This window comes from Apium graveolens, chromosome 10, assembly GCF_009905375.1.
Source record: "Apium graveolens cultivar Ventura chromosome 10, ASM990537v1, whole genome shotgun sequence".
Classification (NCBI taxonomy): Eukaryota; Viridiplantae; Streptophyta; class Magnoliopsida; order Apiales; family Apiaceae; genus Apium; species Apium graveolens.
In genome coordinates, this window is record NC_133656.1 from 208,743,414 (window position 1) to 208,757,467 (window position 14,054).

Sequence of the window (14,054 nt, forward strand, 5' to 3'; positions counted from 1 at the left end):
AGTTACCCCTAGGTCATGAAAGGATCTGAGTTAGAGAGATTGAATGGTTACATATTTGACACATCTTAAATTGTACATAACCCATTTTGGAAGTTGCAGTACAATTTCCTCTGGCTTGTCAATAGCTGGTGAGGGAACATGTTACATATGACAATTGACAAATGTTGATTGTAGATGCCCAGCCATGACAATGAAAGGATTCATCCCCTGATGATAATGCGAGTCGCTTTCTATCCTTGAGTAGTTGAAATTTGAAAGCAAAGAGCTAGCTCTCTTGATCAGCACTCTGCTCTGTTCTGTCCATGATATTTTATTATTTTTTTTAAAATTCAATTGACTTGTTATGCTACTTACCCTCCACTTTGAAATGAGAACTGCAAAGGTTCTGTTGACTGTAGACCCCTGAGAGAATTCTTCAATTTATTGAAGTCGTTCTTAATATTTTTTATTCCTTTCAGGGAAGTTGCCCGATGGTTCATTAGATACGCATGAATTTGGATGCAATTTGGAATTGTAATGGTATGCCATGCAGTCTGCATTATTGGGTAGTTCATTGGTGTCTTAACTTTTCTTCTCATTGAGATGGAGGTGAGTTTTGCTGAGATTGTTCTTGCAAATAAAAGTACATCTACAGATACTGTAGTAGTTAATAACAGAAATTTTAGCTGTGATGGGATGTTTTTACGGGTTCACACGAGTACGGAATGTTGACATGAAATGTAAGAGTTTTAGGTCACAATTCACAAATAAAAAAAGCATTCATGTTATGAACACCTATGAGGATACTACCTTGCACCTCTACCTTCCGACCACTACATAAATTTATGAAAACAAAATATCTATTACCTCTCTGTGACTCTGCTTCTCTCTGTCTATGTATGTTTGTGTTTTCGTAGATGTATTCGTATAGTATATATTTTCTACTAATGTTTCTCAAATATACTGTATAAATGTATAAGGGTTCCAGAGTTGAATAGAATAAACAAGTGTGTTGTAATAATAAACTTGGCTCTCCCTTAACTGTAAGTTTGTAGGCAGTTATGTTTACTCTCACATTCTAGTATGCATAGATAAATTTAGATGGACAATATGTTAAATCTTTGGTTTGAGTTCTAGGCGTAATATAAGAAATGCCAGATAGAATTAACTGACAATAAGAGAGGAGATTGCATGTGGAAACTGAGCTGGCGCTGCCAAAAGATATAAATAAGCTCATGCAGGCAGGGGCCAACCTCCTGCTAACTAATAACTCACTCCCATGCTTCCTTCTGGGTGGCAACTTTCTCTCAACAGTAGGATGTTTATTTGTTTTTCACTTTTTTCTCCTCCCCCCTATTGCTCCATTTTAGTTTCACACCTGAATCGTATTCAGCTCTGAATTAGATGAATAAAGAAATACTAGTTATCTACCTATTCGAATTGGGGAGCGGTAACATGGATGTTATGTTACACAGTAACCCTTGTTTTTCATTTGCACCTCAGTTCTGTTATTTTGTAAGGCTTGTTGGTTCTGGAACTTTAAAAATGAATAATAACCCTGCAGGAGGTAACAGATGTAGCTGAATAATTTCGCCAAAACAAATGCTGCTAATTGTAAAGCAATGTACCAAAAACTGATGAGTAACACTAGTGAAGATATCTTATATTCTCTTTAAATAATTTAAGGACGTAAAACAAAGAGTAATTTGATGTATTTATTGATTATTGCGTGGGGGGCCAAAACAAGAATTATCATGAAATTAGAATATTAGATTTAATTTAGTTATATATTTGTAAAAACTTTAAGGTTGTTCGAAATTAGTCTCACTTATGGAGCTTATTTGATTAGATAAATTTTTAGGACTTTTGAGTCCTGTAAATTTTTGTTTTGTTGCTACTGTAATCTTTTACATTAAACAATGCTAATAGAATTGATTTTTTTTCCTTTACTTATAGGAGTTGTGATATCTCAACCCATCCTTCTCTCTTATTGGATTTCTTGCAGTTAATCCAGCCGAATTATCTTTTTGTTATTTTATTCCACAAATCTTTTTTTTCTATTTCTTTTTCTGCATCAAAAACACCGGATGCATACAATTCAGCCTTGGTAAATAGACTTTAACGTTCTCATCATTTTCCTTAGTATGTCTGAGTATTTTGCGATTAAGGGCATTCTATATTAGTAAACATATTCGTATTACCCCAACATACACATCAATAAAACAGTAAAAACTTGACAAGGGGTATGGTATGTATTGTTGTGGACAAAGTTGTTAGATTTACCTTCCCTGTTAATTTTCTGCACAAGGAATTTCCTTATGATGTTAAGTGAACTTTCCCCCTTCTGAGATGACAAGTTTTTGGTTAGGTTATGTAAATGCTGAGTGCTTACAAGTAATCAAACAAACCAGGACTCCATTTCTTCCTCTTTTTTCCTATGAAATATCTGTTACATATATACTTTAGTTCAAGGGAAGGATTTTGCCATTATTAACACATACAAACTGTAATTACTTGTCCACACCCCTTCTCATTGTGTAAATTGATTTATAAGGTTTTGATGTTGTCTTTAGTTGAACATGAAAGAAATACACTCGCCTAAGTTCAAAACTCTCTTTTAGTTGTACCAACAATGTTATTGCACAACAATCGTGTCACAAAATTGAGAAAATAAACAAAGAAGAAGATAATTACAAACTTCCAAATAGAGGCATCCACAACTCCTACAAACTTTAATTTGAAAATGCTATATATATTCCATTTTCCTCAGTCTATTGTCGTGCTGTTTGTCATATATGCATGACCAATGATTTTATTTTATTAAGTTTAATACTTGTGACATTAACCACAAGATAATGGCTATCCACTTATATTGAAATTAGGACGAGAGTATATTTTGAAAAGTTCTGTGAATGTTTTCTTTAAAGTAAAGAAACTTAAAAATTCTCACTGAATATCTTCAGCAATTTGAGTGTCTAAAGGAGTAGACATTGTAATTTGCATCGATAAGATGGTTTATCGCTGGCACGTGTGCCTCGGGTTTTCATTCTTGCTTCAGAAGTTTATGTCTGCAAGACGTGTTTCTTCCTGAACAATCTCTTCATCAACATCCATGTAGCATTATCTCTTTCTTCTCTCTGTGTGTCTGTCTTTTGTTTTTATTTTGAGCCTGATTATGTACTAGGTTTTCTAAAAACCACCCTGTAAATTATAATAATTGAATATTATGGTTTTTCTGTTGGGAGAGGTAATGCATCTTGTCTCTTGAAATGAGGAAGAGGACTGATATATAGATAAAACCAAGACTCATGTCTGTTGAAGAAGAAAAATTAAAAGCAGGGACGTAACTGCACCTTAATCAATGTCAAAATATACCATTTGCCAACAGTTTAACTTGTTCCAAATACTTGTCTGAGACAAAAGTATGATTGCATCTCCGATGCTGATGTTCATCTCATCTGCATGTATTTTTTTTCCGCAAGTCCTTGCATTTTGATTTGGATTGGTGGCGTGAAGAAAATATCACCACTATACAGTGCCAGACAGCTTGAGAATCAAACCTAAATCTGGTTTCCCTTTAAAGATTCATCATATTTAAAAAGGAAGAGATTTAGAGTCTTTTCTACTTGTGGTTTGAACTTGGCAGATTGTAAAGAACTTGGTTGCTACTAGCTCCGTGCAATTTTTGCTGCTATTAAGGTACAGGATATAAAATTTTAATTCTATAATGTGGTATTGATTAATGCATACTCTTTGTTTTGGCAATGTGATTATATCCATTTTGGTTGGTCTAAACACATTAGTATATCTGCTATACATGTTGAAGCGTAATAATATTAATTGTCGATTGTTGAAATTTACTCAAAATTGATGTGTTCTCTGGGTTTCTTGAGTTACCTTAAATGTTTCAACTATAGAATTGTGTATATCCCATTCCCCGGGTACAAAAAAATTACTCTTTACTCAAGTTCATGATATACTTCTTGCTTTGAAGGACAATGGTAAGAGGGATATACAGTTTCAATAATTGGCACGCAATACAAGAATTGAACAATCTAATTTAAGTTTACAATTAAGAATAGAATTTATTGAACTCGGTTGACTGTCCCCTCAGAGACAGTAGGACACTCTGATGTTTTCGAAACTTTGCACATCGAACAACGCTGAGAAAGACGTCCTCATTGCAGGGTATCCAGAGTTTGGAGGTGGCTGTGAAATCATACTCCTCTTGAGCTTGGTCAAGCAGTGCCATAAAGAGTGGGTTCTCAAGTAGACTGATTCTGATGACAAATCTCTTGTACTCTTTACCAACATAGACTACCAAGTGACCCTTTGGGACATCCCTGGGAATATTGTCTTCTTCTTGATGCCTGAAGCGCCACAAAGCCCATCGGCAGCAGCTGTCACAGTCAGCAGCAGGTGCAACACTATTACCCATCTTTTGCCACTTGTTATGGATTTTCTTAAAGATTTCCATCTTCAAATTCTTCATGTAGTGTATATAATGATGTTTCTTATATTTATTTGAAAATATCTTCACAAATATATAATGTGAGAGTGAGACGGGGATTGTATAATGAGTAGTCGTTATATATGAGGAAGATATGCCACTTAAAAGAAAACAGAGAAGAGAAATGTTGAGATGCTGATACAAAAATGAACAAGGGTTTATATAGCAGCAGGGAATGAAAAAAGACACTTTGTAGAAGAACATTAATTGATAGACATGTTTGGGTAGTTTAGTGGGAGTGAAGAGACTAAAACAGAAACTTTAATGTGCTAGATGTCTGCGCGTTGCCATGCTGTACTTGTTTTTCCTTCATGTCAGTGCATTTTCATACGAATATGTACGAACATTATACGAAGCTATAAAGTTCTATGATTTACAAAATCAGCACTCACCCCTATTATTTTACGATATCCATTTGTAACATGCTAGTAATTACAAGTGCGCATCGCGCTTTACCCGAGAAGTTTATCCCATACCTATTGCATATCTTATCTATTCTTTTCTAATCTAGTGGGGGTCCTGATTTGAGAACTTCCAAAAATAACTGATCCTCATATAAATATTTGTATACACAGAGTTGATCAAGTAAAATCTTTCAACAATGAGATAAGCTTTCAGCAAGATTTGAGTTGTTGACCGAGTATTGGTGTGATAGTGCATGAAAAGTAAGTGTTTACAGTACATTCAAGAATACCTGCTAACTGTAGTCGAAGATTATAGCTAAAATCTTCAATCAAATGATGAAAATTTGCTGAAATACTTGTCTGCTTCTATAAAAATTATTTAATTGCTACTCAGCATATAACTTGGCAATTTTAGATGCAAAATAAGCCTGTAGTGTACTGTTTTTTCGGTATGTATCTGCAAATTACCATCTCGATGACCATGAGGGTTGAACGGGATAAACTTTATCTCAATTTTCTCTGACTTTACATGCTGGAGACGAGCCAAAAAGTTACGGGAAGACAGAGCTAGAGATATGGGTTTACTGGGATGGTCATGGAAGGTTAATCAATGGGACACTACTGTAAGTATTGTAAGACTGTTTGTTTTAAGCAAAACTTTGGCCTCATCTTAGTACCAGAGTCCAAATGATTCTCCAGTGTCTACAGAGTACAGATATTATCAAAACGATTTATTAATCCTAATGATAATTAATTTATCATTAACTGAACTAAATTTGATAAGTGTATTGTTGAAATAACAAAAGGAATTATAATTTCGTTTTTTTTCTATTAGTTTGTTTGTCAGCTGGGTGGAAACCGACCCCTTAAGTCAGCAATTAATAGCCCTTTACCTCACATATAAGGAGACATCTATTGAGAGATGTCTATATAGATCAGCTAAGTTATGCTATAATTCTTAGAGTGGTACCATATTCGTAGATATTTTTCGTTACCCTAGGGTCATGCATGTAATTATGTGGATATTGATCAGCTAAACGGGACATGTAACCCGTCTTGCATCCAAGTTAAAGAGATTGAATGGATGTGCATTGGACACATCTTAGAGTTTGCATGACATACGTGGAGGTTGCAGTGTAGTTTCTTTTCTTTTTACAACATCTGTTGAATGAACATGTTACATGTTAGCTAAGATAGATGTTTGCAGATAGTGATAAATGTTGATTTATGGTACCCAGCCGTGCACAATGAAAGGGTTCATCCCCTTGATACAGTGTGAGTCGCTATCTGTACGTGGATGGTTGAATCTAGAAAGCGAACCACTGGATGTCATCCTCAGCCACTCTGTTATGTTCTGTTCTGTCCATGGTAATATTTTGTATTAAATTTTAATTGACTAGTTCTGCTACTTTCCCTCCACTTTGAAACGAGAAGTGCAAAAGCTCACTGGACTGTAGATGCTGAGAGAAATTTCTAATTTGTACAAGTTTTTATTATCTTCTTTGTTTCTATCAATGAAGTTGCCTGATGTATGCCTCAAGAGATGTTCAACCAGTTAGTAATATTAGAAATTTTAGTAATGCTGGGTAGTCTTTAGGGTTTAACCATGGTGAACCAAATGTTGAGAATGAGCTGAGAAATGAGAGTTTTGGACCACAAATGCAAGAAGCATGCATGTTGTGAAAACCTATCAAAATACTATGCTCATCTACCTTCCGACCAGTATATTTATCATGAAAACAAAACATCTATCACTTTCATCTATCTATCTCTGTGTGAGTGTGTGTGTGTTGGGGGGATGTATAGATGTAATATACAAGTTCTTTTCATGTTGCACAAAAAAATGACTGCAATGGCTTTGCATTTTAGTAAAAATGAACAAGGTTGTTGTACTGATGAAATTGGTTAGTAGAGCTGGAGCTGAAACGAACCAAGTTACTGGATAAGAAATTCTGAGTTAGAATTACAACTTGATAAACCAGACTCGTTTTGTTTTGATAAGAAAAGATTTTTTATGTCAGATATATTTATTGAGTCTTTTTTTGTTGTTAGTTAAACATACGCATACCTAGCTTGTCGTAGACAAAATTTCAACCCTCGACATCCCGTAAAAGGATTGTGCTAGGCACATTTTAGTTTCCAGATTGAGGAGACTTTTTACCCTTGGTTCAAGGGCTTTCAAATTGAAGACTATGTCACGGAGAACTGTAGTTGGTAAAACATGATGGTTAGAGATAATTGATGACATGAATGTACTGACAACAAGAGAGGGGATTACACGTGCAAACTAAGATGGGCCTGCCAAAAATATACTAAAAGAAAAGGCTCTCCGGCAAGGAGGTCCCAAGCTCCTGCAAACTAATAAATCTCTCCCATGCTTCTTTCTGGGTGGCAAATTTTTTCTCAACCATGGAAATTCTTATTTGTTTAGGTTCTTCACCCTATCTTCAGCTCGGATATGAATGAAGAAACATTAGTTCTCTATCTATCTATCTATCTATCTATCTTTCAAGATTTGATCAAGTCCAGTTTCACCATTGGATTCATTGTTGGTATGGAATGTTAGTTGACAGATCACCATGTTGTTTGCCAGGCTGTTTTTATTGATTTGACATGAAGAGTTAAAGCCCAATGATCAAGCTCTGGGTTGTAAAGCTGCTACACATTGATTCCGACTAACATGCTCCGTAGCAAACATTTCTTAATTCTAATGCGTTATAAACTTTAATAGGGTAGGATTTCTTAAAGTCAAGACTTCTGATGCACTATCACTTTTTTTTTTTTAATTATTAAGGTTAAAAAATTGATTTTCAAAATAGTTATAAACACTACAAGAAATGGCACATTCTATAACAGAAAATTCCGTTGACAAAATTGAATTTCCGTAGCAATTTGAGAATGGCGACAAAATATGTGACGGAAAAATATGCGGCTAAAATCTTGCTAAACTTTTAACAACAGAATTTTGCTCCGTTATCAATTTACTAACGAAATTACAATACATTATCAATCATTTATTTTTGTGTTGACCCGTCTGAAGAACCAAATATCAACGGAATTCCGTCAATTTTTACCAACGAATTTATTACATATATTTTTGTTAGAGATTAGTAACCAACCCAATGACATATATTCTGTTGAGAAAAAATGGGTTTAACTTTTATTCAATATATATATTCGGTTATAATTCTATCATTAATGTCATGTCAAAATTTTTGAAATTTCAATTTTTTTCTGTTATATATAATAATATTTATACCTAAATAAAAGTAAATTTTGAATTTAACTTGATATTGATAGAGATGATGAATATTAAAAGGAAGTCTGTTTACTAAATACATGAAAGTTTACTAAAATGAATATTTAGGTAAATATTAATTACAGGACACAAGGAAAAAGACCCCATATATCGATTGGAAAACCACAACATGTCCGGTTCCGATATGTTGAAAAATGAATAAAAGAAAGTAACAGAATTGCAGTGCATTGATACCGATATGTCTGTGTTAAATATCGTATAAACATTCACATGTCAGTGAATCTATCAATCATATTCCACACCAGCTCTCGGTCTGCTGACCCACACCACTTCACTGTAATACCAAGTTATTATCACCTCCTGTTATTATCTATCTGCTTGTAATTCATTGTTAATGTTATAAAATTCTAAAAATATCACGATTTTAGAAAAAAAAACACATACTCATCTCTCAGATGTCAGTATCAGATGCTGAATGCCTGATTATAAAATGTAAATAAGTTTTTAATTGCGGAAACAATAGAAAAACTGAGCTTAACCTGGTGACACTTATATCTATGGCCTAATTACAAACTACATAATCCTTTCAGCTACAGCATAACCTACTACGAATCATAATTTCAAATGCATAATCAAAATAGTTAGGAAGCAGGTAATTGTACAAGCAGGAAATCCAATAATGCACCAACCTGTGTTTAACAAAAGAGTTGCCACTGTATATGAGTTAGGAGGGTAGTAGTTAGGAAACATGAATTACTCCTTTACTTTCCGGAGCATGTGTTGTGGTTGTGTATCAACTAAATGTTCAACTGCATGCACGCAGGCATCCCCAACAACTGCATAAAATATGATAATGCAGTGCCATGAAAATAACATACCTTTTTACTGTTTGACACACTCTGCTTCAAATTTTTTTATAATTTTTTCAAAGCCAACTCAAATTGCAACTGAGGTGAGAATTTACCTAATTTTTGTGAGCGTGCCGAAAAGAGAGCAAAACAGTTCGATAAATGTGATAACTGTGACAATGGAGATGTCATTTTATAAGATAAACAATTTTTTAAAGTGAATTACTTCTTACTAGATCATTTTGATATATTACTTCTAGAGATATATTACTATTATCCAGATTTGAGCAATTTAAATATATGAGCAGATTTTTAGATTTCAATTTAATTTGACAAAGTTTTGGATTAAGTGATGATTTGAAGGGATTTTGCATGAATCTTGAATAAAAAAATTAAACATGATTTGTTTGTGATATCCAAGAAAATGTCATGCGTCTCTAGTCAAGATCATAACGGAATGCTTTTGTGCAGAAGTGAAAGAAAAAGAAATTGATATGTTTGAACTTTTTCAAAAAGTACGCAAATCTATTATTTATCTAGGTAAATAGGGTCATAAGGTGAAATCACAATTTTGCTTTTTAAAATTGAAAAATTATAAAAATGTCATTGTTATATAGTTTTTATTAAAATAAAGTACTATTAGTTTATCAAACAAGAATCAAACCCCATACCTCCTACCTACAAATTTCCACATGTGCTACATAACTTTTAGTTCAACTTTGAAATTTTTATTAAATAAATCATATTACCTCTTTCTTACCAAAAAAGAATTTACAATTTTAACTTTTGAGTGAATAAAAATATTGGTTTATATTACTTACATGACTCTACCTTTTTAGTTTATTTTTTGTAATTTTATTATAAACTTTTTAAACAGTCACCACTTGTTGTTAGAGGTGAACAACGGGTCAGAACCGAACCGGAATCGAAAGAACCGAGAACCAAAATAGCAATATTTCAAGAACCGAACCGGACCCGTTTATATGTAAGAACCGAACCGGAACCGAACCGTAAATTTCGATTCGGTTCGGTTCCGAACCGAAAGAATCGAAGTTATATTTTATTTTTTATTTATTTATTTTACATATTATTTTATATTTCTAACTTTTTAAATTTTGATTAATTTTGATTATTTATTAAGGGCAATTTAGTAAAAAAAAATATTAGTGGTGGATCATTTTAAATTCGATTACTTCATAATATATAAGAAGAAAAATATTTATAAAAATATTCGAAACTCCATATATATTTAAAGAAACGAGTAATACAATAAAAATCGTATTTTTCTTAAAATTTATCAAAATATTATAAATAAGAAAACATAATACGTAATATATATACATATTTATATATATATATATATATATATATATTTGTATTTATTCATTTATATACGGTTCGGTTCGGTTCTTACGATTCTAGTATGTTAAGAACCGAACCGAACCGATAACCGAAATTTCTAGAAAAACAAGAACCAAACCGGACTCGAATCAGTGAAGAACCGAACCGGAACCGCAATTTTTGCTCGGTTCGGTTCGGTTCTCGGTTCTGAACCGGGAAATGCTCACTCTTACTCGTTGTTAGGCAAAAAAAACACAAACACACATATATAAATTATTTTGTTAATTGTTATGATTTATATATTTTCTTATATATAATATCAAATATTTCTTTGTATTTTATTTGGATTTGTTTTTTAAAATCATAAATCAGTTTAATTAAATTTGACTTTGTAAGTTTACCGAATCAAGAGTATTCAGTTTAATTCGGGAGTACTTGTAATGTATACTCGGATCAAAAATCAAATATATTAAAAAGTTAATTTTTAAAACTAATTTATTAGTATATATAAGTGTAATATAAAAATTTCTGGGATCGGGCGGAGTCTCATTTCTGCCCGACCCTAACTATGTGTGTGTCTATATAATAATAATAATAATAATAATAATAATAATAATAATAATAATAATAATAATAAGATTTAAAATATTAATATATTTTTAAAAATAACCTATAATTTTCTTGATCAATTTTTTACAATATAATATAGTATGTATTTTTAGTTTTTAATTTGTCATTTCTTTATAATATAAATCAATTAAATGTGATTTGATATTAAAAAATTAAGATATTATTAATGTTTTTATATAATAAGAATTAGTAAAAAAATCATAAAAACTTATTAAAAATACAGAATTGTTATTTTTAATTATTTCTCGAATCCCGCGGGAATTCCCTTTCGGGGTTCGGACGGTGACAACACTTCCTAACTCCGAATTGACCCGATGCATATCCCTACAAATAAATTTCAATTTTTTTGATAGAATAATATAGCTTTGATTTTTTTATTAATTAAACTAATAAACCTGACAATAAATATATAATCTCAAAATTCAGCGAGAATCGAATATTACTACGATAAGTAAATCTCACCACTTTAATTATCAAATCCAACTTTAACAGTATGTATGAAAATAAAAAAGTAAGACAATTTAGTGATGAACTTTATGTAATCACATTTTAATTTATTTAGATTTTGAAGATATAATCAAATTTATAAAAATATATTATTCATTATTACGTAATTGCTACGCGAATATAAAATAAAAATAAAATAATTATTTCTAGTATTCAAAAATTATTTTTTTATAGGTGCAAGTTCGTTTGAGATAATATTTCAATATATATACAGACTCGTGCCTCGCGCGGACTTTTACGTTAGTTTACTATTATATTGCGACAATTTTGTAAGAGATTGTTAACTATTCCGATTACAATGACTATGGCGGAACGAAGTTTTTAAGTTAAAATTAATCAAGTAGCATCTCCACTCTATTATGTCATAAGAACGGCTGGATAAATTAATTAGGTTATTAATCGAGAAATATATAAGTGCAGATTCTAATTTTTGAAGGTTTAATTGATAATTTTACTAATAAAAATGTGAGAAGAAATTCTTTGAATGCGTGAGTTCTTATAAACGCAAAAATAAAATAAAAAGCTACGTAGGATATCTTGTTTCTCGTAAACAAGGCCGGCCCTGACTAGGAGGAAGAAGGCAGCCTGTAAATGTGTGAGGTTTTTGACCTCGATGAGCCTAAGCCATTACTGGTATCTGGAGTAATAAAGTATTCTCGTGAAAGTGGACGGAGAGTTGTTAATTGTTACTCCCTCAACATTCAATTCTATACATTACTTTTAGTCACGCTTTTCAATACTCGTTTAAATTATAGTTTCATAATATTTTTTTAATTTTTTTTTCTAAATAAAAGTTTCATGTTTAAACTTTTATTCAATTTTTTTTTTAAAAAAGACATCATAAAACAATACTTTATAAAAATCTCAAAATACGTGCAAACAGTCCACGTATACAATCCAGAGGGACGGAGGTAGTAGTTGTTTGTTACTCACATCACATGCCGGGATTTCACTCGTCAAAATATATAACTAGCATAATAACCCCTACGAGGCACGAGTTATTTTCTAGAGTTTTTTTTATACATGTAATTATAATGTTTTTAGTTATATTCTTATTTGTAAATGTTGTATAATGTCTATTTATATGTGTATCATTTTCATACAAGACATTACCAAATTACACAACGTTTCCAATATAGCTCGTTAAGAAAAAAATATATATATTCTTGTTTGTGTTGTATAATTGTATTCAATGAATGAATATAAACAGGGTAGTCAGTGTACGTTTAAAATGAAACAAATAAACTTAATATGTAGAATGTTGTTGGTATGTTTACAAAGAAAAAGTTAAAAATTAACATATATGTTAAATACTGACCAAAAAATTTGAATATTATTTAAATAAACTATATAATTGTTCTATAATATTACTGAGTTCTCTACTAACTTACAATTAACTTACTCAATTTAAAAAGATAAAAAATGAATAACTGAATTTAGAATTACTTGCAATCATTATATAAAATAATATAAAATTTACACTACCGTTAATATAAAAGTTGATTTTAATGAAAAATGTTAGTTTTTGAAATTTAACGTATGTATGCTTGGAAAAATGTTAGTTTTTTTACACTACTCTTAACAAAATAAGATTAAGTTATATGTGTCTATGTTAGCATGTGAATTATCATATGTTACATTTCTTAGGAAATTAAGATGGTTTCAATTATTTATATGCTAAATATCTGATTTATGTACATGTATAATCATTATTAATATCTGGTGAGGTAATTGATTACTTAAATAACATGTATTTATAATTATTCAAAAATTAAAATTATGTAATAAATAAATTAAAATAATTTATATATGGTATTCACATTATCACTGACAAACAATCCATATCTGTTTTTTACACGACCGAGTATCAATCATGTAACATAAAAATAAATTATATATTGTAAGACTTATTATTGATGTTCATGATTTTTTTCAAGAATTTGAAGGAAAAATTGTAATTATATTGTTATTTAAACTATTTTTAAGTTTCTTTCATTACAACTCTAATATTTCTTCATATAATAATTTGATAATATTGTATACTATTCTCCTAAAATTAAATATTTTTCAATTCGATTAAGTTTTATAAATATTAGTTGAACTCGTTAATTCCTTCAAATTATTGAACAATATATTGTTTTTAAATAGTATAAAAATGTATTAAATCAAATTCTACAATATTGTATAGATATAACTTTTATTTGAATAATTCAAAATATTAAAATAATTCAAAATATTTGTACAATATTATCTTGATCAATAAATATTTTTTATCTAAACGAATTCTTTTTTAAAATGCTAGTTTTTTTTAAAGTGAAAAATAAAAAATAAATCGATTTAATATATCATCGTAGTTTTAACAAATCTCGTGAGACCTCATATCAAATTTCAAATATTTTTAAAATCGGGACAATTCCCGAAACACTATTGCGCTACGAGTGAAATTAATAATTTTAATACAAATAATCAATTCACTTGATCCTATAAATACCTCAAACACATTAATTTATATTAATATACGATATCAAAAAAAATCACATTATTGGTAAGATATTCTCGTCAAACTTGTAATTTAA

At 30.7% G+C, this 14,054-nt stretch overlaps 1 long non-coding RNA gene across 2 annotated transcripts; it reads left to right on the plus strand.

Annotated features, from left to right (window-relative positions):
- The first annotated feature begins 258 nt into the window (after positions 1-258).
- Positions 259-7,573, plus strand: LOC141689420 (uncharacterized). 2 transcript variants are annotated; one of them, XR_012562380.1, is made up of 5 exons: positions 259-382; positions 459-588; positions 3,462-3,678; positions 4,167-4,398; positions 5,065-7,573. It is a non-coding gene; the product is annotated as an uncharacterized LOC141689420 (long non-coding RNA). The 2 variants fall into 2 exon arrangements; XR_012562379.1 differs by having other exon boundaries at positions 339-588.
- Positions 7,574-14,054: the final 6,481 nt, after the last annotated feature.